The sequence below is a fragment of the Mercenaria mercenaria genome, chromosome 2 (assembly GCF_021730395.1).
Source record: "Mercenaria mercenaria strain notata chromosome 2, MADL_Memer_1, whole genome shotgun sequence".
NCBI lineage: Eukaryota > Metazoa > Mollusca > Bivalvia > Venerida > Veneridae > Mercenaria > Mercenaria mercenaria.
The window spans coordinates 12,982,501-13,006,963 of NC_069362.1; the positions used below are offsets into that span (position 1 = coordinate 12,982,501).

The 24,463-nt window shown below is 37.9% G+C and overlaps 1 pseudogene; it reads left to right on the forward strand.

Annotated features, from left to right (window-relative positions):
• LOC123561974 (guanine deaminase-like) overlaps positions 1-23,212 on the forward strand; it is a 32,003-nt pseudogene extending 8,791 nt beyond the window's left edge.
• The last annotated feature ends 1,251 nt before the right edge of the window (positions 23,213-24,463 follow it).

Genomic DNA, 24,463 nt, shown 5'->3' on the forward strand with positions numbered 1-24,463 from the left:
GCTGCCTTCATTGATTTTAAACAGGCCTATGATTTTATTGATCGAGGTAAACTTTGAGAGATATTGTTCGCAACTGGTCTTCGTGGTAAATTAATGCATGCAATTTTTTTATTATACAAAGATGTAAAATGTTGTGTGAGATTAAAATGCTTTGATACGTCTTGGTTTGATGTTAAATGTGGATTGAAACAAGGTTGCCCTTTGTCCCCCATACGTTTTAATTTGTATATAAACGATCTGGTAAATGCACTAAAAGTTTCAAAATTAATGTTGGCATTAAAATAAATGATGATATTGTATGTATACTGTTATATGTGGATGACGTGGTTCTTTTAGCCGAATCTGCAGGCGATATACAAGTATTGCTTGATACATTAAATATTTGGTGTAACACAAATAGAATGTCGGTTAACTCCGAAAAGTCAAATATAATACACTTCAGAACGAAGAGTACACACTAAATTTTGATTTTAAGTTTGGTAACATTAGCTTAACCCTTGTGCATAGTAATAAATATCTTGGAGTTGCATTGAATGAATTTTTAGACTATAGTGAAATGGCAAAATCCGTTGCATTATCTGCTGGACGAGCACTTGGTCTTCTTATAGCAAAGAGGAAACCAGTAGGTGGTTTTCAATACTCAACATTTACAAAATTATATGATGCCACGGTTTGGTCTGTTTTCAGTTATGGGATGGCCACTCTTTTTCATGTATAAATGCCATTCAAAATCGTGCCATGCGTTATTTCTTAGGTGTTGGAAAATATACACCTAATGTTGCAGTAAGTGGGGAGATGGATTGGAAACCAATGACAGTTAGACTGTGGGGTTCAGTTACAAGACAGTTTTGTAGAATGGTAAATATGGCTGACAGCAGGCTTAATAAAACGATATTTGCATGGGTTAGACAAAGTGCTTCAGCCAGATGCAAAAACAACTTTTTTAGAGTAAACAAAATGCTGAATGATATAGATTGTCCAAGAATTGAAACTTTTGATTTATTGTCAACCAAATATTTATTAGCTTTTGTTGACGCAAAATTGTTATCATTAGAACAAGACAAGTGGAAAATGCTACTAGATAGGGATATTCTTCCAGAGGTCATGGCCGAAACAAACTCCGTACATACAGATTGTTCAAAGATAACCATTCTGTTGAAAATTATGTTAAATGTAATTTACCTTTTTCGTCATATTTGAAAGTGAGTTTTATATGTAACTGAAACGTTTTATTTTAAAGTATATCATAAAATAACATATGCGTTATGTTTTATACATAATCTTATATATTTAAATTTGTCAATTTGTTATTGTTGTATAGTGGCTGTAGTAGGATGGCATGGGTTTTAGGAATTAAGACTGATTGATTCCATTTATAAATCTATTCTAATTTGATACTACAACTGTAACATTATACAAGATAAAGTGAGGCGGATCTTATCAGCTACTGGCTAATCCAAGCTGACCAATAGTGAGTGAATACATTACCTCCGCCTTTTTCTTGGAAGGAAAATATGCACTAAATTTCAACCTGAAAAGAAAACATTCAAATCATTGGCATAAAATGATAGTATGTCATTCAAACTATCAGTGGCAAACAATCTTAACAGGTAGCAACAACTAAGTTTGTAAAATTAAGATTTTCTTAAACATTCTCAGGAAATGTGCAAAGTTAATGAGTCTTAGTTTCTCTGCCGGAGTTTGAATGAATGAGTTTATATCCATTTAATTTAAACTAATCACTTTCTGAAACCTCATTAATCTTCTCAACAACGACTGTCGGATTAATAGTCAGTTTGTTTGTATTGTAAACCTCTCTGACAGTTTATGTTTGATAAAATGGTCGGATCTGGGTAACGTGTTTTATCAAAATGTCATTGTGTCTTCTCAAAATGTCATTGTATCTCGACCTCAACTTGGTTTCCCTTTTTTCCTATAACTAAATATATTTCATTATTCCATCTTGAGACTAATTTTCCACAATTTTTATTCAGAATAAGCATTTTCTGTCCGAGTCTATATGTTACAATACGAGTGTTTGCTCGTCTGTCTGCGTAATGTTTCATTTTCTGTTTTGGGGAAAAGTCTATTCACCTGATCTTAGAGTCAATTTTCTTTTTTTCGAAATGCGGGAGTTTGTTCCTTACTGTTCTGTTGAACAGCAACATCGTGGGTGTGGATCCTGTTGATACATGATGAGTAGTCCTGTATGTCATTAGGAATTTGTATATTTCCGTTCGCCAGTTTTTCTTTCCAGAAACGGCATTTTTACGCATTTAGCAATAATTATTGAGTTGTTGAAATTTTCGACTAATCCTGCTGCTTGTGGATGATATGGCATGATGCGATGATGTTTAATTCCGTTTGCTATGAAGAAAGTTCTTGAGATACCATATTTGGTGCATTGTCCGTTTTAATTGTTGATGGAAGTCCGTGTGTGGCAAATATTTTCATAAGCCTTTGAATGATAGCCCTGGAGTTAATCGATTTCATGATTTCAATTTCTGGGAAGCGAGAGTAGTAGTTTATCACAATAAGAATATACTCTCCGTCAGGAAATGGTCCTGTGAGATCTATTCCTACATTTTACCAGGGTGCGTCCGGTAGGTCAGTTGGCGTTATAGAAGTTTGCTAAGGCGGGTTTGAAACTAACTGGCACTGGTTACAAATTCTAATCAAAGTTCCAATTTCATTGTCAATACACTGAATGAGTTCTTGAATGAATTTTTCCTGAGACGACTCCTTATCAATTTGATCTAGGGTCATGGCTGCAGGCACTGCATTTCCACATACATAATCCATTTATTTCTCTGTGATGCTTGAAATTTCACATTTCTCTTGACGAGACATAAACTCTATTGTGAATTTGTAACTTTGTAATCTTAGTAGCATTCTTTCTAATATTTCTGGAGGTTTGTATGTTGGCTTTAAAATTTTTATAAGCGGCTTATGATCTGTAACCACTTTAAATGTTAATCCATATTCCCCATGTAACTGCTAAGCATTCACGTTTGACTGTAGCGTCTTTCAACTTGATTTAATGTTCTGCTTGCATAAGCAACTGATTTAAAGTGTCCATCACTTTGTTTCTGAGACAGTATTGCTCTCAGACCATATGGTGCATCTACTATTATGGTTGTTTCAGCTTTGAGTTGTAGAATGCCATGACACGTGCACTGGTTAATAATGAAATAAGGTGTTGAAATGCTGATTGTTGTCCTTTTCCCCATTTAAAAGTTATGTTGTTTTTTTTTTCTTGTCAGTTTCCTGATAGGTTCTGACTCTGTTGCAAAGCTGGGAAGAAATTTTGAGCAATAGTTCAGGTGCCCTAAGAAACATTTAACTTCTTTCACATTTAGTGTCGGTGCAGTGTTCAGTACTGCCTTGATTTTGTCGTCTTGTGGAATAAGTCCTTTAGCTGAGAGTGTGTGACCCATGAACGTAATACTTGTTTTGAAAAATTCACATTTGTCTTTGTCAAGTGTTAAGTGTTTTGTCACGAAGGCCTTGTAACACTTTTCGAAATGTTTTTACAGTTCTGGATGATATCCTGAAGTGTGTGCTGTATTACACGCTGGTAGACATCTGACGCACAAGAAATTCCAAACATCAGTCGACGATAGCGGTATATTCCATCATTTGTGACGAACGTTGTTATTTCTCGTGACTGTGGTTCGAGTTCTACTTGATGGTACCCCATTTTTAAGTCCAACTTAATGATGTATTGAGCTCCACTTAATTCTTCCAAAGTTTCATCAATGTTTTACATAGGAAAGCGTTCGTCGGCATCTGGACGTTGTCTGATTTTCTCCTTAACCAGCTGTCGCATTTAGAAGGGTTTTCGCCGGTTTGGCTGTGCAGTTGGCTTGATGTTTAGCTGTACCTGCAAGTTTTTGAGTTTCCCTAGCCCTTGAAATCTGTCGCTATATTCCGATAGAACATTTTCTTCACTACTCTGATTTGAGATCACATTATTTACACAGAACTTTACTAATCCAAGATCAACGGCACTCTGTTGACCTTATAACGGTGCGCACTCATTATCAATTATGTGAAATTTGATTTGGGTAACATTTTCTTTTTTACATTTTTTTGATTTTTACATTTCACATTCCGCAATTCAAAGAATTTTTAGTGGTGTGGATTAAGCATAAGGATAGATCCTAGAATGAGATTTTGTGCCTGCGTTAGATTTTGATTTCACTTTTTCGAACGTAGAGCGATCGAGGCAATTAACACTAGATCGAAAATCTATGAGTGATATACATTTGATTCCTTCAATTTCAACTTCCACGTATGGTGACTCATTTTTAGCATTTAAATTTAACACATATTCCTCATTTCCAGTATCTGAACTTTTTTAATCCTCATTATTATTGACAAAACGCACTTGATTTTGCTTTGACTTACACATATGTGCATAGTGACCTTGCTTTTTGCACTTATTGCACACAGTACCGCGCGTTTTCATGCATTCATGACCAGAAGGACCCTTTCCTCCACATCAATAGCATGTTTTTAACTTTACTGGCTTCGTTGGTGGTCTTGCTCTAGGCTGATATTGTTTCCATTGTTTTGTTTTCAATTGGCTAATATTGAGATTTTCGTAGTTTGCAGAACTGTCTAATCTGCGCTGATATGTGTTGTTTTCTGATTAACTCTGCATTTTGTTGGCATGCAAGTCTGCAAGTTCAGTTGTGCGTGATATTCGTTGTACTTTCTCTAGGGTAAGTTCTTGCTCACACAGATATTTAATTTTCTGCTCTTTAGAGATGCATTTCTCGACAACTTGGTGGCGAACCATGTCTTCTACAGTAGCTTCAGGAAAGTCACATGACAAAGAAACTTTTTTTAGTCTAACGATGTAATAATCCATGGTTTCATCTGAAATTTGTTTCTTTTGTCTGAAACGATGTCTTTCATATGCGATGTTTTTCTTTGAACTGAAGTATCGCGTTAGTGCTTGGAACAGTTTGTTGATAGTTATTATCAGGATTTGTCATTTTTTCGTAAATGTCCTGTAATTCTTGCCCAGCAAGATGTAACAAAAGAGCCTTTTTTCTTTCACCCTTTTTATTTAGATGCTTGTATGTAATAATCGAAGCGTTTTACGTAATTGCCCCATGCACTTGACAAGTTGGTGTTTTGTCCTACTGCCTTAAAAGGCTGTGGCGTTGGCAGTTCAAAAGAAGATGCCATCTTGAAACGCATAATGAACACTTTATATTTCTTTTAAAAATAGCCACTGAACTTTTCATTAATATGTTCTCTTGAAAAACATAATCCTTTCAATTAGATCCCACCATTCTTGCCGCCAATGTAAAATATTTGATGTAGTAGGGCGGTATGGGTTCTATGAATAGGCTCAATCAAACCAAGCCTGCAACATTTTCGTTTTTGTTGTGTTGAGCGATCTGTGGAGTTCTCATTTTTTCTATTTTAAGAATTAAGACTGCTTGGTTCCGTTTATAAATCTATTCTAATTTCATACTACAACTGTAACATAATACAAGGTGAAGTGAGGCGGAGCTTTTCAGCTACTGGCTAGTCCAAGCTGACCAATAGTGAGTGAATACATTACAGTTATGATATAAATGGGGGAAAAAACAAAAAACATCGGCATATTTACAATAAAAATAATCATGAAAAGTTGCGATTTTCGATGAATAATACACTATTAACGCGCGCTTGTCTAACCTTCATACACTAAACCTATATGTTGACTCGGGTTTTTTGGAGGTTTTTATACTCTGGTACATTGTAAGAACATAATGTGATCATTTCTTTATTATCTTGTGTTTTGCATCGAAGTACTTACTGAAAAAGAAATATGTTCTACTCTTCAATTTGCCGAGGTCAAAGTTGAATCCATTGTTCTTCTAAAAGCTGTACGTCAACTTTGTCAATACTATACACATATTACCGTACGGTACAGTGGAACTCAAACTTTGGTTAATGAAAAAATAGACTGCAGGGTTTTTGTCTATAAATATGCGCCCCATATCATACATTATAAACTTTCTTTTACGACATTTTGAAAATAATGGAGTGGTTTGCAGTGCAGTGAATATAGATGTAATATAAAATACGAAAAAAAAGTTAATATATTTTTGAGTTTGGTAACAGAAAACATGCCTATCGTGCAAGAATGCATCGACATATAACATTTGATAAAACATCATATCAAGACAGTTGACCGAACTTCCAACTTGAGATAAGTTCATGTTTATATTGAGTTCACCTATAGGTGGCATAGGCGATGAATTCAACTTGGGTCTAAGTACGGGGCTGTTGAGACGGCAGGCTTTACTTCCAGCCTTAGTATTCGAGCCAGCAATCCAGGGTTACATGCTTTACAAGTGCAAAATTATGTTTCATAAATTTATTTAAAGCAACACGGTGTTGTGCTTAATTTTCAGGATTTACAAAAACATCAGCTGTTATGGAGGTGGAATGTTTTGCAATATGCCGGAGTTTTATTCACTCGACGGACCATGCTGAGTTTAAAGTATAAATGTCTTGGAGTAAGGCAGGGAGAGGTACGTGCTAAAATATTTGACGTTAAAATAAGTGCCAAGACCTTTGCAGTTCTTATTCTGGCGCGCACGTTCAAAATGTACTTGTTTAACCTAAATTTGAAGTTTTCATATAGCGAGGACCTTACATATAATTTTACTTATACATTTGAATGGCAAAACAATGTCTGGGTTTTTATTTACTTTAAAAATTCTATAATCAACAACTAAAGCGCTGTTGACACGCGCAGGATTTGCACCAACGGATGCAAAAATGCGCTTCCGCGCAAATGTAAATTTTTTGTCATGTGAACAAATATACTCAGAATTATGTGGACGTACATTTTGTGCCCATTGGTGCCTGGTGCCTTTTGAAGCACGGAGTGTATTTTTGTGCCAAGTGGTGCCCGGTGCACTTTGCAGCATGACTTGTATTTTTGTGCCCAGTGGTGCCTGGTGCACTTGGCAGCACGGAGTGTATTTTTTTGCCCAGTGGTGCCTGGTGTACCTTGAAGCATGAATTGTATTTTTGTGCCCAGTGGTGCCAGGTGCACTTGGTAGCACTGAGTGTATTTTTGTGCCCAGTGGTGCCTGGTTCACATTGCAGCACGGAGTGTATTTTTCTGCCCAGCGGTGCCCGGTGTACTTCGAAGCATGAATTGTATTTTTGTGCCCAGTGGTGTCTGGTGCACTTGGCAGCACTGAGTGCATTTTTGTGCCAAATGATGCCTGGTGCACTTTGCAGCACGGAGTGTATTTTTGTGCCCAGTGGTGCACGGTTAACTTTGCAGCACGGAGTGTATTTTTGTGCCCAACGGTGCCCGGTGTACTTTGAAGCAAGAATTGTATTTTTGTGCCCAGCGGTGCCTGGTGCACTTTGCAGCACGGAGTGTATTTTTGTGCCCAGTGGTGCCTGGTTCACTTTGCAGCACGGAGTGTATTTGTGTGCCCAGTGGTGTCTGGTTCACTTTGCAGCACGGAGTGTATTTTTGTGCCCAGCGGTGCCCGGTGTACTTTGAAGCATGAATTGTATTTTTGTGCCCAGTGGTGCCTGGTGCACTTGGCAGCACGGAGTGTATTTTTGTGCCCAGTGGTGCCTGGTTCACTTTGCAGCACGGAGTGTATTTTTGTGCCCAGTGGTGCCTGGTGCACTTTGCAGCACGGAGTGTATTTTTGTGCCCAGTGGTGCCCGGTGTACTTTGAAGCATGAATTGTATTTTTGTGCCCAGTGGTGCCTGGTGCACTTGGCAGCACTGAGTGTATTTTCGTGCCCAGTGATGCCTGGTGCACTTTGCAGCACGGAGTGTATGTTTGTGGCCAGTGATGCCTGGTGCACATTGCAGCACGGAGTGTATTTTTGTGCCCAGCGGTGCCCGGTGTACTTTGAAGCATGCATTGTGTTTTTGTGCCAAGTGGTGCCTGGTTCGCTTTGCAGCACGGAGTGTATTTTTGTGCGCGGCGGAGCCTGGTTCACTTTGCAGCACGGAGTGTATTTTTGTGCCCAGCGGTGCCCGGTGTACTTTGAAGCATGAATTGTACTTTTGTGCCCTGTGGTGCCTGGTGCACTTGGCAGCACTGAGTGTACTTTTGTGCCCAGTGATGCCTGGTGCACTTTGCAGCACGAAGTGTTTTTTTTTGTGCCCAGTGGTGCCTGGTGCTCTTGGCAGCACTGAGTGTATTTTTGTGCCCAGTGGTGCCTGGTTTACCTTGCAGCACGGAGTGTATGTTTGTGCCCAGTGATGCCTGGTGCACTTTGCAGCACGGAGTGTATTTTTGTACCAAGCGGTGCCCGGTGTACTTTGTAGCATGAATTGTATTTTTTTGCCCAGTGGTGCCTGGTTCACATTGCAGCACGGAGTGTATATTTGTGCCCAGTGGTGCCTGGTTTACCTTGCAGCACGGAGTGTATGTTTGTGCCCAGCGGTGCCCGGTGTACTTTGAAGCATGAATTGTATTTTTGTGCCCAGTGGTGCCTGGTTCACTTTGCAGCACGGAGTGTATTTTTGTGCCCAGTGGTGCCTGGTTCACTTTGCAGCACGGAGTGTATTTTTTGTGCCCAGTGGTGCCTGGTGCACTTGGCAGCACTGAGTGTATTTTTCTGGCCAGTGATGTCTGGTGCACTTTGCAGCACGGAGTGTATTTTTGTGCCCAGCGGTGCCCGGTGTACTTTGAAGCATGAATTGTAATTTTGTGCCAAGTGGTGCCCGGTGCACTTTGCAGCACGGAGTGTATTTTTGTGCCCGGCGGTGCCTGGTTCACTTTGCAGCACGGAGTTTATTTTTGTGCCCAACGGTGCCCGGTGTACTTTGTAGCAGGAATTGTACTTTTGTGCCCAGTGGTGCCTGGTGCACTTGGCAGCACTGAGTGTACTTTTGTGCCCAGTGATGTCGGGTGCACTTTGCAGCACGAAGTGTTTTTTTTTGTGCCCAGTGGTGCCTGGTGCTCTTGGCAACACTGAGTGTATTTTTGTGCCCAGTGGTGCCTGGTTCACTTTGCAGCACGGAGTGTATTTTTGTACCCAGTGGTGCACGGTTCACTTTGCAGCACGGAGTGTATTTTTGTGCCAGTGGTGCCTGTACTTTGAGCATGAATTGTATTTTTGTGCCCGTGTGCCTGGTGCACTTTGGCAGCACGAGTGTACTTTTTTGCCAGGGATGCCTGGTGCACTTTGCAGCATGAATGTTTTTTTTGTGCCCAGTGGTGTCTGGTGCTCTTGCAGCACGAGTGTATTTTGTGCCCAGTGGTGCCTGGTTACCTTGCAGCACGGAGTGTATTTTGTGCCCATGTGATGCCTGGTGCACTTTGAGCACGGAGTGTATTTTGTACCAGCGGTGCCCGGTGTACTTTGAGACATGAATTGTATTTTTATGCCCAGGGTGCCTGGTTCACATTGCAGCACGGAGTGTATATTTGTGCCCAGTGGTGCCTGGTCCACTTTGTAGCACGGAGTGTATTTTGTGCCCAGTGATGCCTGGTGCACTTTGAAGCACGGAGTGTATTTTTGCCCAGTGGTGCCTGGTTTACTTGCAGCATGTAATGTTTTAGTGCCCAGTGATGCCTGGTGCACTTGCAGCACGAAGTGTATTTTTGTACCAAGCGGATGCCCGGTGACTTTGAAGCATGAATTGTATTTTTGTGCCCAGTGGTGCCTGGTTCACTTTGCAGCACGAGTTGTATTTTTGTGCCCAGTGGTGCCTGGTTCACCCCGTTTTTTGCCAGTGCCACGGAGCACTGAGTGTATTTTTGTGCCAGTGAGTGCCTGGTTGCACTTTGCAGCACGGAGTGTATTTTTGTGCCCAGCTGCCCGTGTTGAGCATGTGATTTGTGCCATGGTGCCCGGGCACTGCAGCACGGAGTGTATTTTTGTGCCGCGGTGCTGGTTCACTTTGCAGCACGGAGTTTATTTTGTGCCCACGGTGCCCGGTGTACTTTGTAGCAGGAATTGTATTTTGTGCCCAGTGGTGCCTGGTGCACTTGCAGCACGAATGTATTTTGTGCCCAGATGTGGTGCACTTTCGCACATTTTGGCCCAGCGTCTGGACATGAGTGTATTTTTGTGCCAGTGGTGCCTGGTTGCACTTTGCAGCACGGAGTGTATTTTTGTACCCAGTGGTGCCCGGTTCACTTTGCAGCAGGGATGTATTTTGTGCCAGTGGTGCCTGGTCCACTTTGCAGCACGGAGTGTATTTTTGTGCCAAGTGATGCCTGGTGCACTTTGCAGCACGGAGTGTAAATTTATGCCTAGGGATGCCCGGTGTACTTTGAAGCATGAATCGTATTTTTGTGCCCGGTGGTGTCTGGTGCACTTTGCAGCACGGAGTGTATATTTGTGCCCAGTGGTGCCTGGTTCACTTTGCAGCACGGAGTGTATTTTTGTGCCATGTGATGCCTGGTGCACTTTGTAGCACGGAGTGTAGTTTTGTGCCCAGTGGTGCCTGACTTGAGCATGAATTGTTTTGCCAGCGTGCCGCATTTTGCAGTCGGTGTATATTGTGCCCATGTGCCTGTCCATTGTAGCAGGGAGTGTTTTGTCCTGGCCTGTGCACTTTGCAGCACGGAGTATATTTTTGTGCCAAGTGGTGCCCGATGACTTTGAGCTATGAATTGTATTTTTGCCAACTGGTGCCTGGTGCACTTTGCAGCATGGAGTGTATTTTTGTGCCCAACGATGCCTGGTGCACTTTGCAGCACGGAGTGTATTTTTTGTGCCAGTGCTGCCTGGTGCATTTGGCAGCACGTGTGTATTTTTGTGCCCAGGTGCCTGGTGCACTTTGCAGCACGAGTGTATTTTTGGCCAACAGGTGCCCTGGTGTACTTTGACAGCATGATTGAAATTTTGTGCCAAGATGCCTGGTGCACTTTGCAGCACGGAGTGTATTTTTTTGTCCAGTGGTGCCTGGTGCATTTTGCAGCACGGTGTGTATTTTTGTGCCTAGCGTTGCCTGGTGCACTTTGCAGCACGGAGTGTATTTTTGTGCCCAGCGGTGCCCGGTGCACTTTGAAGCACGAATGTTTTTTGTGCCACAGTGGCCGGTGCACTTCGCAGCACGAGTGTATTTTTGTGCCCAGTGATGCCTGGTGCACTCCGGTAGCACGGATTTGGTGAGTTATTTTGTGCCCAGTGGTGCCGTGTGCACTTGGCGCACGAGTGTATTTTTGTGCCCAGTGGTGCCTGGTTCACTTTGAGCACGTAGTGTATTTTTGTGCCCAGTGATGCTGGTGCACTTTGCAGCACGAGTGTATTTTTGTGCCCGGGTGGTGCCTGGTGCATTTTGCAGCACGGAGTGTATTTTTGTGCCTGCGGTGTCTGGTGCACTTTGAGCACGGGGTTATTTTTGTGCCCAAGTGTGCCGATGCACTTTGCAGAGAGTAGTTTTGTATTTTTGTGCCCGGCGGTGCCTGGTGCACTTTGCAGCACGGAGTGTATTTTTGTGCCCGGCGGTGCCTGGTGCACTTTGAGGCACAGAGTGTATTTTTGTGCCCGGCGGTGCCTGGTGCACTTTGAGGCACAGAGTGTATTTTTGTGCCCGGCGGTGCCTGGTGCACTTTGAGGCACGGAGTGTATTTTTGTGCCCGGTGGTGCCTGGTGCTTTTTGAAGCACGTAGTGTATTTTTGTACCCAGCAGTTTCTGTTGCACTTTGAGGCACGGAGTGTATTTTTGTGCCCGGCGGTGCCTGGTGCACTTTGAGGCACGGAGTGTATTTTTGTGCCCGGTGGGGCCCAGTAGTTTCTGTTGCACTTTGAAGCACGGAGTGTATTTTTGTGCCCAGTGGTGGTGCCTGGTGCACTTTGAGGCACGGAGTGTATGTTTTATCATATCAACCTTCAATGAAAATATTCCCTGTTTCGTCCGCTGGAAAGAGATTCATAATTATTTCCATTTCTGTTCTTATTTTTGTCTGGATTATATATACATTAGATTGCTGAAATGAATTGAAATTTAATGCATTGATATGTGCAAAGCACATAAACGATAATCTGTCCAAAATGATTTTGAATATATGCCTTATTCATTCGGGGTTAACTTTCTTTATTACTTTTAACTCCTGTTGCAGGCTGGGGAAGAACAAATGATGTTGTCTCTAAGACAGCTCTTGTTGAGTTAATGTCAGCTGTTAAATTAAGATTTTAACTCATTTCATAAATTTACTATCATAATTCAAATGTTTGATATATTCCAGATCGTATTTTCTCGACGACATTGAGTTTCTGCAAGACATACTTTTTGAATTTGGAATACCAGAGAAAAATGTTCTCAAACTTAAAGAGAAGTATAAATGTTATAATTGTTATAATTTATATTTATCGCATAGTGCGGCAATTTTCCTTTGATCTTTGCAGCATGTTATACATAGTAACACACATTATTACTACAAAACTGTGCTGATATCTTACAAAACTGTTGCGATATATATCAACACGGAAATCTCTATGGAGTTTCATAAGAAAAAAGTGTTCCGATATATATCAGCACAGTAAAACTGTTCCGATATATATCGGAACACTTTTTCTCTATTGAGGTCCTATCAAGGGAGTATAATTTTTTCCTTTCAAAGAAAAGATGATTTTAGCTCCAACTTACAGTTCACAGAGAAAGAATTGTCACAAACACCTACATTTATAAAGTAAAAGAATAAATAAACCAGAATATTGCAAAAATTGAAATTTATGCAAGATTGAAACACATAAAGATATGAAAATTGAATTTTCAATATAGCTTTTTTCGTTTAACTTTTTTTACATTTAAACCTGTTGACATAGTTGGGAAGAACAAAGATTTTAAGAACCATTGCAGAACATGTTGAGTATTTTAATCTACATAATTTACTCATAAACAAAGTTTTAGTATTTCCAATCGATTGTGCCGACGAAGGATCTGCAAACATAATTTATAAATTTAAAAGAAAAAATAGTATAAATTAAGATAAATACTAATGCGAATTAAACAGTTTTTAATATAGTAGTGCTCGTGTGTTACCATGGATATATCAGAGCTAGGGGTACATCTCGTTATTTTCTCTTCACATATCTGTTCGCGCATACGGCCTCGGCGATATGTGTAGAAAAAATACCCTCGATGTACCCTAGCTGAATATCCTGGTAACACTTCACACATACTATAACTATTACATAGTTTCCTTTCATTATATTTGATGAACAAGCTTCATATACTAATGCATAGTTCATTTTGTAATTGGAATTTATCACAGAGAAGCATAAATCTGAGAAATGACTAAATGAAACAATTAGACACACTACAGAAAGATGCGTAAATTTGAATGACATTGTATAATGGGATATTTTATTCCGTTCCTTGTAAGCATCTCATGATAGACCAGGTCAAAATAAGCGCTAACTGTAGGGAAAAATCTACTCGTGAAACTATTAACATTTATCTAAGAAAAAGCATAAGAAAAACTGGATAAATTTTCCATTATGACCTCTGATTGTTCTCTTTTAGAGCCGAGACTGATAAAAACCAACCAACATACCAGGAAATAATGTACATTTTTGTCCTTGTTGAAGTATGTTTTTAATGATTTACGATTATTCATCATCCACATTGTATAATTTGCAGCAATACACGTAAGCCATATCGCATAACTTTATTAGATTTTATCTTTTTTTTTGGGGGGGGGGGGGGGGGGGGGGAGGGGGAAGGGGGGAGATATTGGATTGCTCTTTCAACTTTTGAAGTCAAAAGTTCAAAGCAGACGAATATGACCAGCATTGAGATATCTTAATTTACTGCTAAGTACAGATTACTGCTTTATGTTTCTTTTGGGTTTTTTGGGGGGAGGGGGGGGGGGAGATATTTTTTTTTGTATGGTTACGTTTGTTTGTGTTAACGTGTGATACTTTGTTACAATAGAGTCGAGTGTTGAAGAATGGGACAACCACATCTTGTTACTTTGCAACCATCTACATTGACGCTACCCTCTTGCTTTGCGATGTTATAAGTAAGTAGTCAGTATACCGGTAATGTTACAATGTGCATGCCTTTCAAATATTTCTAAAATCGTTAGCTCGTGATGGTTACTTACAAACCGATGAAACCTACTGATTATGAGTATCTGTCTAACAACCTACTATACTTTTGGGCCATTTTACCACAGCAGGAGATGTTTTTCCTGAAAAAAAATCCTGGTGCAGCCTTACACTAAATAGATTGTCACTCCCAACACTTGAGCAATTCAAAACAACTGTGAGACCGTCTCTCGCAAACTTTCATCTCCCTTTTATTTGCAAATAAATTACACATTTATTTTAATATCAAAGGTGACCTTTCGTGCCGACTGTCCACGTCCCGTAATACGATATGAACGTTGTAACGCCTTTTGGAAATTAACACTTCCGGTTACGATTTGCTTAAATGTCCTCCAACCTTAGTAATGAATTGAATGTAGTTCTAACTATGTTTAGTAACTTAGATATTATCTATATTATTTGTATAATGCAAGTTTTATTCAAATGAGGAAACAATATTTCAAGATCAACGCAGTCTTTGTCTTTATTCATTCAGCTTTGTACTTATCCAGAAAATAGTTTCACGGATAAGAAAATGTGAATATTACAATGTACAGTTTTTCACCAGTATATACAATTTTCTATTCTAGATGACTTGGACAGATGGCGCTGGTAGGAAAGGTTAACATGAACCAAAATTCACCTGAGTATTACATGGAAAATTCAGCAGAAGAATCTATTTTAGAGACAAGAAGGTTCGATTCTCTTTTTTTTTTTTTTTTTTTTTTTATCAAATTATTGATAAAAATGTAGTTTTATTAATTAGTACGGGTAGTCGACAAAAGTCCGAAACTAAAATCGCTGCATTTTATTTACAGTCAAGCTTACAGCACAGGTAATATTTTCCTCCCTTACTTCCGTTTAAGGCTGATACTGCTGGAAACAGTGTAATTTAGGTTCATTACCCAACACACTGAACACTAAGTTGGATATCAGCAGCAAGTCAAACCCTTGGCGTTAGCAATGTAGTACTTCTTAACCATTACGCCACTGGCTTTGTTTTGATGATAACTTAACAGTGGCAAATACAGTGAATAAAGAACTATACGTATTCATCATATCACCTTTGAACTTAGTTCGAGCAGAATGATTTAGGGACAGGGACTCGTAAGTATGCCAGATGCGTAAGTCATGTAGTGGTAGCGAGGTCTGGCCACGCCCTCCCAGTGTCTAAATACGGTGATTATTCCATCTGACCACGGCCTTCAAATGCCTATATATGGTGACTACTGTAATCAGATGTACAGGCCGTGCATTTCATGACAAAAAGGTTAGAAATTTTAGACACTTTATGTAAACTATCGTAACAATCATTTTAACACAACATGTATTCGCTAATCGTATTGCAGGTACATCGAGACTATTAACAAGAGAGATGTAAGTATTAAGTCACTACACTACTAAAAAAGTAATGTTGAACTTTCAATGTTCGTTGGTTAACGTTATACCGAGAAAAACCCTTGTCTAGACGTTAGTAAAATCTCTTTTGCATTAACCATCAATGTTGTCAATAAGCTATGTTTGTAATTAAGAAATAATTTATAGCAAAAGAGTGCTTTAACACTATTTATGCACGATGGGTGGTTATGCGTCGGGCGAAATAATTTCACGAAGGCGAGCCGTGAAATTTTGTCGACTATAACCGCCAATGCTAGTAGTGTTAATTACGTTACATTGACTCATCGCACGTTACGTGCGTCTTTTCTACGTAAGAGTATTTTCACAAAAAACATATTAGAATATTTATTTCGCTTCGTCTTTGAACAACCTGGTCATTATTTATCATTGTGCAGAGTTAACTTAAAGCCAGATACATGCATTTGAATTGCTGTGCAATTTTTTATGCATACTGACTGCCAAAATTTTACTGTTTATAGTTTCCTGGACAACGTTTATAAACATTAGCTTAGTTTAGAGCGAGAATGCATGTTAATTCAATAACGGTGAACAAAGGATAATGATATTTTAAAGTCCTAATTAAGGACAGTGTTAACTAAAACCTGCATTATCCGTTCAGTCTTCTTGTCGATTCATTTCTGACGTAAAACTTCATTAACAACATGAGGCGTAGATTAAAATTTTTAATTTCAGTGTAATTCGACTTTGCTGGAAACTTCTAACAGTTTTTCAATTAGAGATCATATTGCACAATTATGAAATATGTCGAGGAAAACAAGTATCATGTGTCAAGTTATTGTCTCGGACATTTCTTGTGGTGTCATTAACTATATCAAATAAATTTCGGTTACACGTAGATGTTCATCAGCGTTTAGAAACGAAACTTACAGAGGTAAATATTCACTTTGATTCTACGAAATTTGTAATACTGAACTTTTACTGAGGTGTCTATAGCTGCAAATTGAAAATTTTGCAATGTTCTATTGCAGTCGGTCCTAAAACAATGATGGAGCAAAAACGAAAATGAATATATTGAATTGGATTGAATACGTATGCATCTGGAATATCTAATACAAAAGCTGCATTTCTAAACTAGAAACTAGAGTTTATTGATTAAAGGGATGCAAGTGTTAATTTTTAGAAGTCTATAAAATGGTGAATATTTTAATATCAAACTTCCTGATATATTATTTATCCTTTTTTCCATTGAAATTGATTGCCCGCACACAATGTGAAAAATGCAATACAGCAATGAAAAGCATGTCGTCTGCTACACAGTTCAATCGACAGGCAACATTTTGTAATTGTACAATATTAACGAATCGCTATACCCGCGTTTCGCATTGCATGTAGGATTTATGAAAAGGTTGGTCAACTGCGCAGAGTTTAATATTCCATACAGGTAACTAATGTTTCATTAAATTGTTTATAGAATAACTGTAATTACACCTGACTGCACGTTCACGTAGATTTTCATAGCTTTTTCAATTTAAGCTGGTCTACAATACATGAACTTGCCTGCATTCAGTACACATCATATAATTACGCATGTCGCGACAATTGTAAAAATGTTATCTGCAATGTATTATGCAAGTGCACGGTAATAATGTAGCCCGCGATAACAAATATATGACTTGCATATATTATGTCAAGGTAAAAAAAATAGTCATACATTATAGTAACGAAGTTGGATATTCCAAGTTTCAACACCATACCCTATTTAACGTTCATAATAGAAAGAGTTAGGGTTAGGCAGACGTCGTATAAATATGATTAACATCCTTGGGTGGCTTAAAATCCCCAAAACCATGAAAAAATTACATTATCATCAGGTAATCTGGCAGATTTCATATTACTACGAACTGTCCATTCCTATCTGAAGTGTTTTAAAGATCGGCATTATTGCGAATATCCCATGCACATATCAGATAGAAATGCTCGTAGTGTTATACCTACCTAGTATCTATAGACATGGTGTGAACGGGAAATTTCATATAACTCGTTCAATCGTACATTTCAACTTAAACGCGCAGTTCGGTGAATGGTATGTAGCATATTGGACAGCGATAATTTTCTTCCATACGTGCAACATCAACTTTAGTCTCTATTATCCTTGTCTGCAGATATAACATATTTATGCTTTCGTCAAGTTTAAGAAAAACTTGCTTGACTCCTAATGAACTCGTAGAGGTACGACAGTGGACATGTTTGGCGAACTAAACAACAAAAACAGAATTTATAAAAAAACAATTTTACTCTAAAACTCCAAATTATATGAAATCATTTGTTAGATATTATTTGAATCGTACATTGTCTGCATCTGTCGTTATTTTATTCATTTGCACATTAATGCTGCATTTTCACATTAGCGAACACGTGTAGTAAAGTGACGATTGCACATTTTCACAACAGCAATCGAATGTTTTTTAATCTAGAACGAATTCACAGGGAAGTTCAAGCAAGTTTTTGTGTTACGTTGAAATTACTATAAACTACGCGTTGTTTTTTAAGAAAAGATATTAAAGACATGCGACCGGTACTCAATGGAGAAATTACCACTTGTTGATATCCAAGTACATTTACGCACTGGTTTTTAGTATAAATGCGCGATTGAAACGGTAGTATTTTCCCGTTCATGACATGGTCTTAGAATACTAGGTAGGTAAACACGTAGGGAGGCATTTCTTTGATCTGTGCGGAATATCCTAGTATATTTACGACTGGATATAAAGTTAACATTTTAAGTTAAATATAATTCAACAAATTTTGTAATTTAACTCGATGTAATTCTTTTTTTATTTACACAGCCGTAAGGAAATGCCTCGGTATCGAGTCAAACTAGGTTTACATTTCAACGTATATTACCATCAAGAACAATTTGTTTGGTCTATTACCATATATAAAGTGATCTGTATTTACATTTCAGACATATATATGCGAGTCTCGTGCAGAAGTTGAGTTCGTGTCCAGCCTTTTCCCTGACTGCACGAGTTATGCGGATGTTTATGACAAAGCTGGTTTGCTGACAGACAAGGTACACAGAAACTTGTAGAGAGAAGTTAATAGATAAAAAGGAGACTGCGCATTCTTTACCTTTTTCCACTTTTATGTCTTCGTCAGAAGTGAGAAATTAGAAATTTCTAAAAGCAAAACAAATATATCACAAATATATGGAATAGAATTCGGGCAAAAACTGCATTGTGCTTTCGTTTATCCAATCTTGCGATTTACATATATGCATTCGTTATTCTCATGTTCACATGCTTCCTTCGGACATCCCATTTTGCATTGTTACATGACCATTTGTGCATCTTATGTTTACCTGTTCCTTTCTGACATTCATACATGCTTAATTATTTAATTTTGATATCATGGTTACTTCTTCTTTAGTCTATGACATTATCTTGCTTTCGGTCATGTTGCAATGTGACATGCATCATTCGGAGTATAATTAGCTTGTGATTAACCTAGACACACCTTCCCCATGTTTTTATATTGTCTATGTTCTGAAAATATAGACAGAAGTGGCTCCTTGACATGTTGAATGTGCTTACTCGTACGCATGAATAGCTAACAAAGTTTTAAACAAACACAATCTCACTAGTCACATAGCACTAAAAACATAATGAGGTTACCATGATGTACATTTCTCATTATGATACCAGAAGGCGATGTTATATTCGTGCTCGGAAGCTTCCGCTAAGTCACGGAAAAAAATACGACACTGCACATTTTGGCTATGTGTCCGGTGACCGGACCTAACCTGTTTGATCTGTCTAGGCGTCCGGTAATCAAGTTTGAAAAGGCCTGTTTATCATTAAACATGTACGCATCTTATTTATTACATTAAGTCTATTGAAACCATTCGTTTTAGCTCGACTATTCAAAGAATAGTTTAGCTATTCTATTCACCCTGGCGTCGGCGTAGGCGTCGGCGTCACACATTGGTTAAAGTACATAAGGCTATCATTTTAAGGCATATATCTTTGAAACTTACTTTTCCTTTTTCTAGGTCAATTACAAAACTCACTGGGTTAAGTCCTGTAACTCTGACTTGTATTTTGGCTAAATTATGCCCCCTTGTAGACTTAGAAAATCCTGGTTAAATGCAAGTAACTATTTCCAAAACTAATGCAGATATTGGGATGAAACTTCGCATACATGTGTCTTTTCGGTTAAGAAATTAGGTGTCGACATCAAGTGCCATAACTCTGACATACATTTTAGCCAAATTGTGCCCCTTTTGTACTTAGAAAATCCTGGTTAAAGTCTGGCGGGCAAGTTACTATCTCCAATTACTTATTTTTCCTTTTTGTAGGTCAATTACCAACCTCACCTGTAAGTTCCATAACTCTGACATGTGTTTAGCTAAATTAAGCCCCCTTTTAGACTTAGAAAAGCAAGTTACTATCTCCAAAACTTATGCAGATATTAAATTGTAACTTCACATGTGTCTTCGGGGTTATAAAACTAGGTGGTAGCATCAAGTCCCATATCTCTGACATGTATTTTGGCCAAATTATGCCCCTTTTTAGACTTAGAAAACCTTGGATAAAGTTTTGCATACAATTTATTACCTTTAAATCTTAAATGCAGATACTGGATTGACACTCTTATAGATATTTTAACATTTAGTTAATATTCCTGCTTCTGTGACAACAACTTTTTTACGAACAGCTCTTATTGAAAGCAACTTTTTGGTAGGCAGCTTCTTTAATTGTTAATTATGTAATATAAGAATGTTGAATTTAAAAAGTTTCGGTGCTGCGGGTGATACCACGTTGGCCGAGTAAAATTTTAGTCGTATAAAGTAAAAAAAATACATTACATCTCAGTTTAAGGCTACCAAATATACGCTCGTCTACGTATGTGGAGAAAATTAATTCAGTTGACATAATTTTGTTGTGTAGGCTATTTAAAGCGCGCTAAAAATATCTGCTAACTACACAACAGTAAAGGTAGCGTTTCGAAAACAATGCTTATTTCACTTGGATTCAGATAACAATATAATTTTGTTGTTTGTCCGCTTACCGGATGTGTAGTCTTAACACTCTCGGTACAGTTTGTGTGTTTCCGTATTTTAGTACAAGGGGGTTATCTCCACTTGAACAAGAATTTGAGAATGTAAAAATGTATGTTGTCACAACACATCATAGCACACAGCTAAATTTATATGTAAGCATCAAAACTCCTTGCATTTAAACATTTAAGGAACCACTAACGTTCTTTTAATCAATTAGAATACGCCATTGACGCTCCAAAGAAGACACAATGCAAGTAACCACTAGTAAATAAGACGAATGATGGATGTAGTTTTTCAGATTATAGCATGTCCGAAAGCAACACGAAAATTTTAGAAAAATGAAGCAAGCACAGATCATTACTCAGAATTAAGCATGCATGAATATCAGAGAGAAACAGCCAAACAAAGGATGCACAAATGGTCATGTAACAAAGCAAAATGGGATGTCAGAAGGAAGCATGTGAACATAAGAATCACAAATGCATACATGTAAATCGCAAGATTGGATATACGAAAGCACAATGCAGTTTTTGCCCTAATTCTGTTCCATACAAATATGTTATTACAAATCAAGAAATTTAAACACGTGAAACACGTGCGATGTTTCTAGACTCTATAGCGTATGAGTGTCCGTTTTTATCTGAAAATGTTTAACAATGACCACGTCAAGAATTGGACCCAACATGTAAAGGTGATGTTTGTAATGCTATGGAATATGAATATCGTGGTACTTTACAAGTAAGAGAGGAGCAGTATTGTTGTTAAAAAGCTCACTGAATTCAAAGTATATTTGCTCACCAATAATTTGGCTTTCTGCAAGAGGACAATGAGCAGTAACGTAAACTTATTAAAAATTTCCATACTATAATGACCTTTCAAAATTTGATCAACGCCAAACGCCATTTTGCTGAGAAACGTCGGTTAACGGTTATGCATGTACGTAGTACTTCTTTTTTTATTTTTGTTAAGTTTTTTCAACAATTGTTTCCCTTCTTTCGTTTTATAAAGCTAAATTCTAAAATTCTTCTATCCATAATATGTACTTAAAGTGTGTTTTTTACATCTATTTTACAGACTGAACTTGCTCATTGTATTTACCTATCGAAAGACGAGATAAAACTGATCAAGGAGAGAGGTAGTGCGGTGTCGCATTGTCCAAACTCTAACTTGTCGTAAGTACTGAAAAATACCACAGTTTTATACATGTAGGGCCTATGTCTGTGTGAAATTAAGTTCTACAGACATCTGCTTTGCGTGAAAGTCAAACAAAAAAGGAAAATAGCGGTAATTCTGAAAAGCCTGACAAATATGTGAAAGACACGTCTATTGCCTACATTAATAATATATTGTTTCAAAATTGTTAGTCTGTGTTCATGTTAAAAGTCAGATATTTGAAGTTGTGCTGGTGTTTCGTTTTCAATGAAGTAGAATAATTTACATTGCTAAGGCAGACCTTTTTAGCGTAGAAACCTGATACAATGTGTTTCTTTATGACAGTTGTTATGGTTTTACTATTAATTAACAATGCAGTCCAATTATTATTTTCCAGAATAAGGAGTGGGCTTTTAGATGTACAGAAATTGCTAGAGCAAGGTGTACGAGTCGGGCTTTGAACAGGTCGGAAAAACATTTGTACCAATTAAAACTTATTCTTTAAACAATTGGCAGTATTACAAAATAATGACTTTAAACTAGAATTCCTAATTTTTCTATGTACTGAGGAAACTGTTGACATTCTTTTCAAAACGAGCTGATAATGGCATTATATTTCTGAAGTAGAGTTTATATAATACTCATTTAGAATTTATGAATGACTACTGTGAATTCAAACTAGAGTTTTATTGAAATGTTAGTAAATACTAATTTTGTTGAAATAATAGTTGAGAACAGTCTGCACGAATCTAAAGATTGTGATAAATGGTTTTAATTAAAAAAAACCTGTCATACAATACATATGCTGCCTTTCAATATAGCCATTACCAAACCCTCTAATATTTCTTACAGATGTTTCCGGAGGGTACCATCCGTCAATATTGGACGCCATTCGGGTGGCGGTGCATGTGTCAAATTCACACGCCGTTACAGCAGCTAACGGGTACAGATCACTGCCAGTGAAAGACCCTTTCTGGTTGACAAGTGTTTTTTCTTGATGGTCAATTACTTACGTAAACAATATGCATAAAATGGAATTCAGTAAGTACCGTTTGAAACATGGGTAAAATTATGTAGAAAAAGGATCAACTTTCTTTGAAAATGGTATCTATTCGATTTAAAATAAACATTTTTATTGTTAATTGGGTAACAAGATCTGAATCGTGATTTTTCCCTGGAATTCGATAATTGTGCCTTTTGCTTGTTTATTGATATGGGTGGGTCTAAATTCCAGAGGAAGATATATATATATAATTCCTCCAGTGTAAGACCATTAATGTGTTTATTATTAATTAATATGAAATTAGACGGGAAAAACAGGCATGTACGGTAATGTTGGCTTCTTCCGCATGAATTCTTCTTTTTTTAATTACCTTTTCAGAACTCTCTCTAGATACAGTCGTGGGTAACTTTGAAGTTGGAAAAAGAGTTTGGTGCATTTTTGATTGATCTTGAATCTCCGAACTCACATGTAGACGTGTTTGAGGAAGACACATTGGAAGATTGTCTCGATGTTTCTGTATGTGTGATACCGTTCCTGCGTTGGTTTTAACGTCAGTTATGTCAGTATCTGATTACATAGACATGTTTCGGTGCTTAGGTAAGTTTGATTTTTTCCCATTAAACATTACTTTGCAATCACTCGGAACAAAATACCTTCTACACTGAGCTATGGATAATAAGAACAAGACATCAGTTACATGTGGTCGTTGCATTAATGAACATTTTGTTATATAAATGGAATATCTTAATTAAGCTGACACCTATGTTTGGGAGACTACACTAAATTTTTATCATGAATGTTTGATATGAATTGCGTGATTATAGCTTAAACTTTTTTTTTCAATATATATCAGGTGATGACCGCAGTATACAAGCAGTTTATTTAGATAGAAGAAAAGTACTCGACGCTGAAAACACAGACACACAGCAAAATTCTTTAAACAACGGACTTAATGGACTTTAAATGACATTGGTAGTGTTTGTATATACATTTTACAAAGATTGCATTTGAGGAAACAACAGAAAACTGTGATGGTGGAATCTCCGTGCACAAACTACTATATACATGCATAATACCACAAGGCAAAATGAAATGTCATTATATCATTTCATTTTCATGTTATGTTATGGTATCATTCGGACTTGATATACAATTATGTTGGCAAGTAACGTAACCCTCTTAAGACAGACTACGAGAAACATACCAACTGTACACCTCTTCGTCGTCCAGAGGAATTCGATAGCATTCTAGAATTTAACATTTAAAGCATATTGTTCTAGGTCGTTATATCATAGGCTGTGGTAAGGAATAATTAAAGTAAGCCAGACAAAATTTTCTCTTCTTTCTAATGATGCTGGAAAAACTGGTATAATGTCCCTCAATGTATATTATTGCTTCTTTATAAACATATATAAACGGTTATGGCACACCAATTACCCAATAATAACGTGAACCCAGGTTCATGATCGAAAAACTAGAATTAACAACCGATATAGGAGGTTTCTCGAACGTAAAACCAAGTTTTTCGAATACTTACCCATAAATCATTTTCGAGCGAAACATAAGATAACGGGCGTTGACCATAGTTTACGTCGGTGAACCCAGCTTTGAATTAGCTTTTTTATGAATCATGAGTTTCGGTCGTTAATCTAAGTTCACAAGGGTGAACCTATGTTTACTGGCGTAATCCAGGGTTCACGAGTGTAAACCATAGTTTACGAAAGTGAACATATGTTAACGACCGAGAACTTAAGTTTACGACCGTGAAAATGCGTTTACGGCCGTAAACATAGGTTCACGCTCGTGAACATAGGATTACGACTAAAAATCATAGTTTTGTTCGA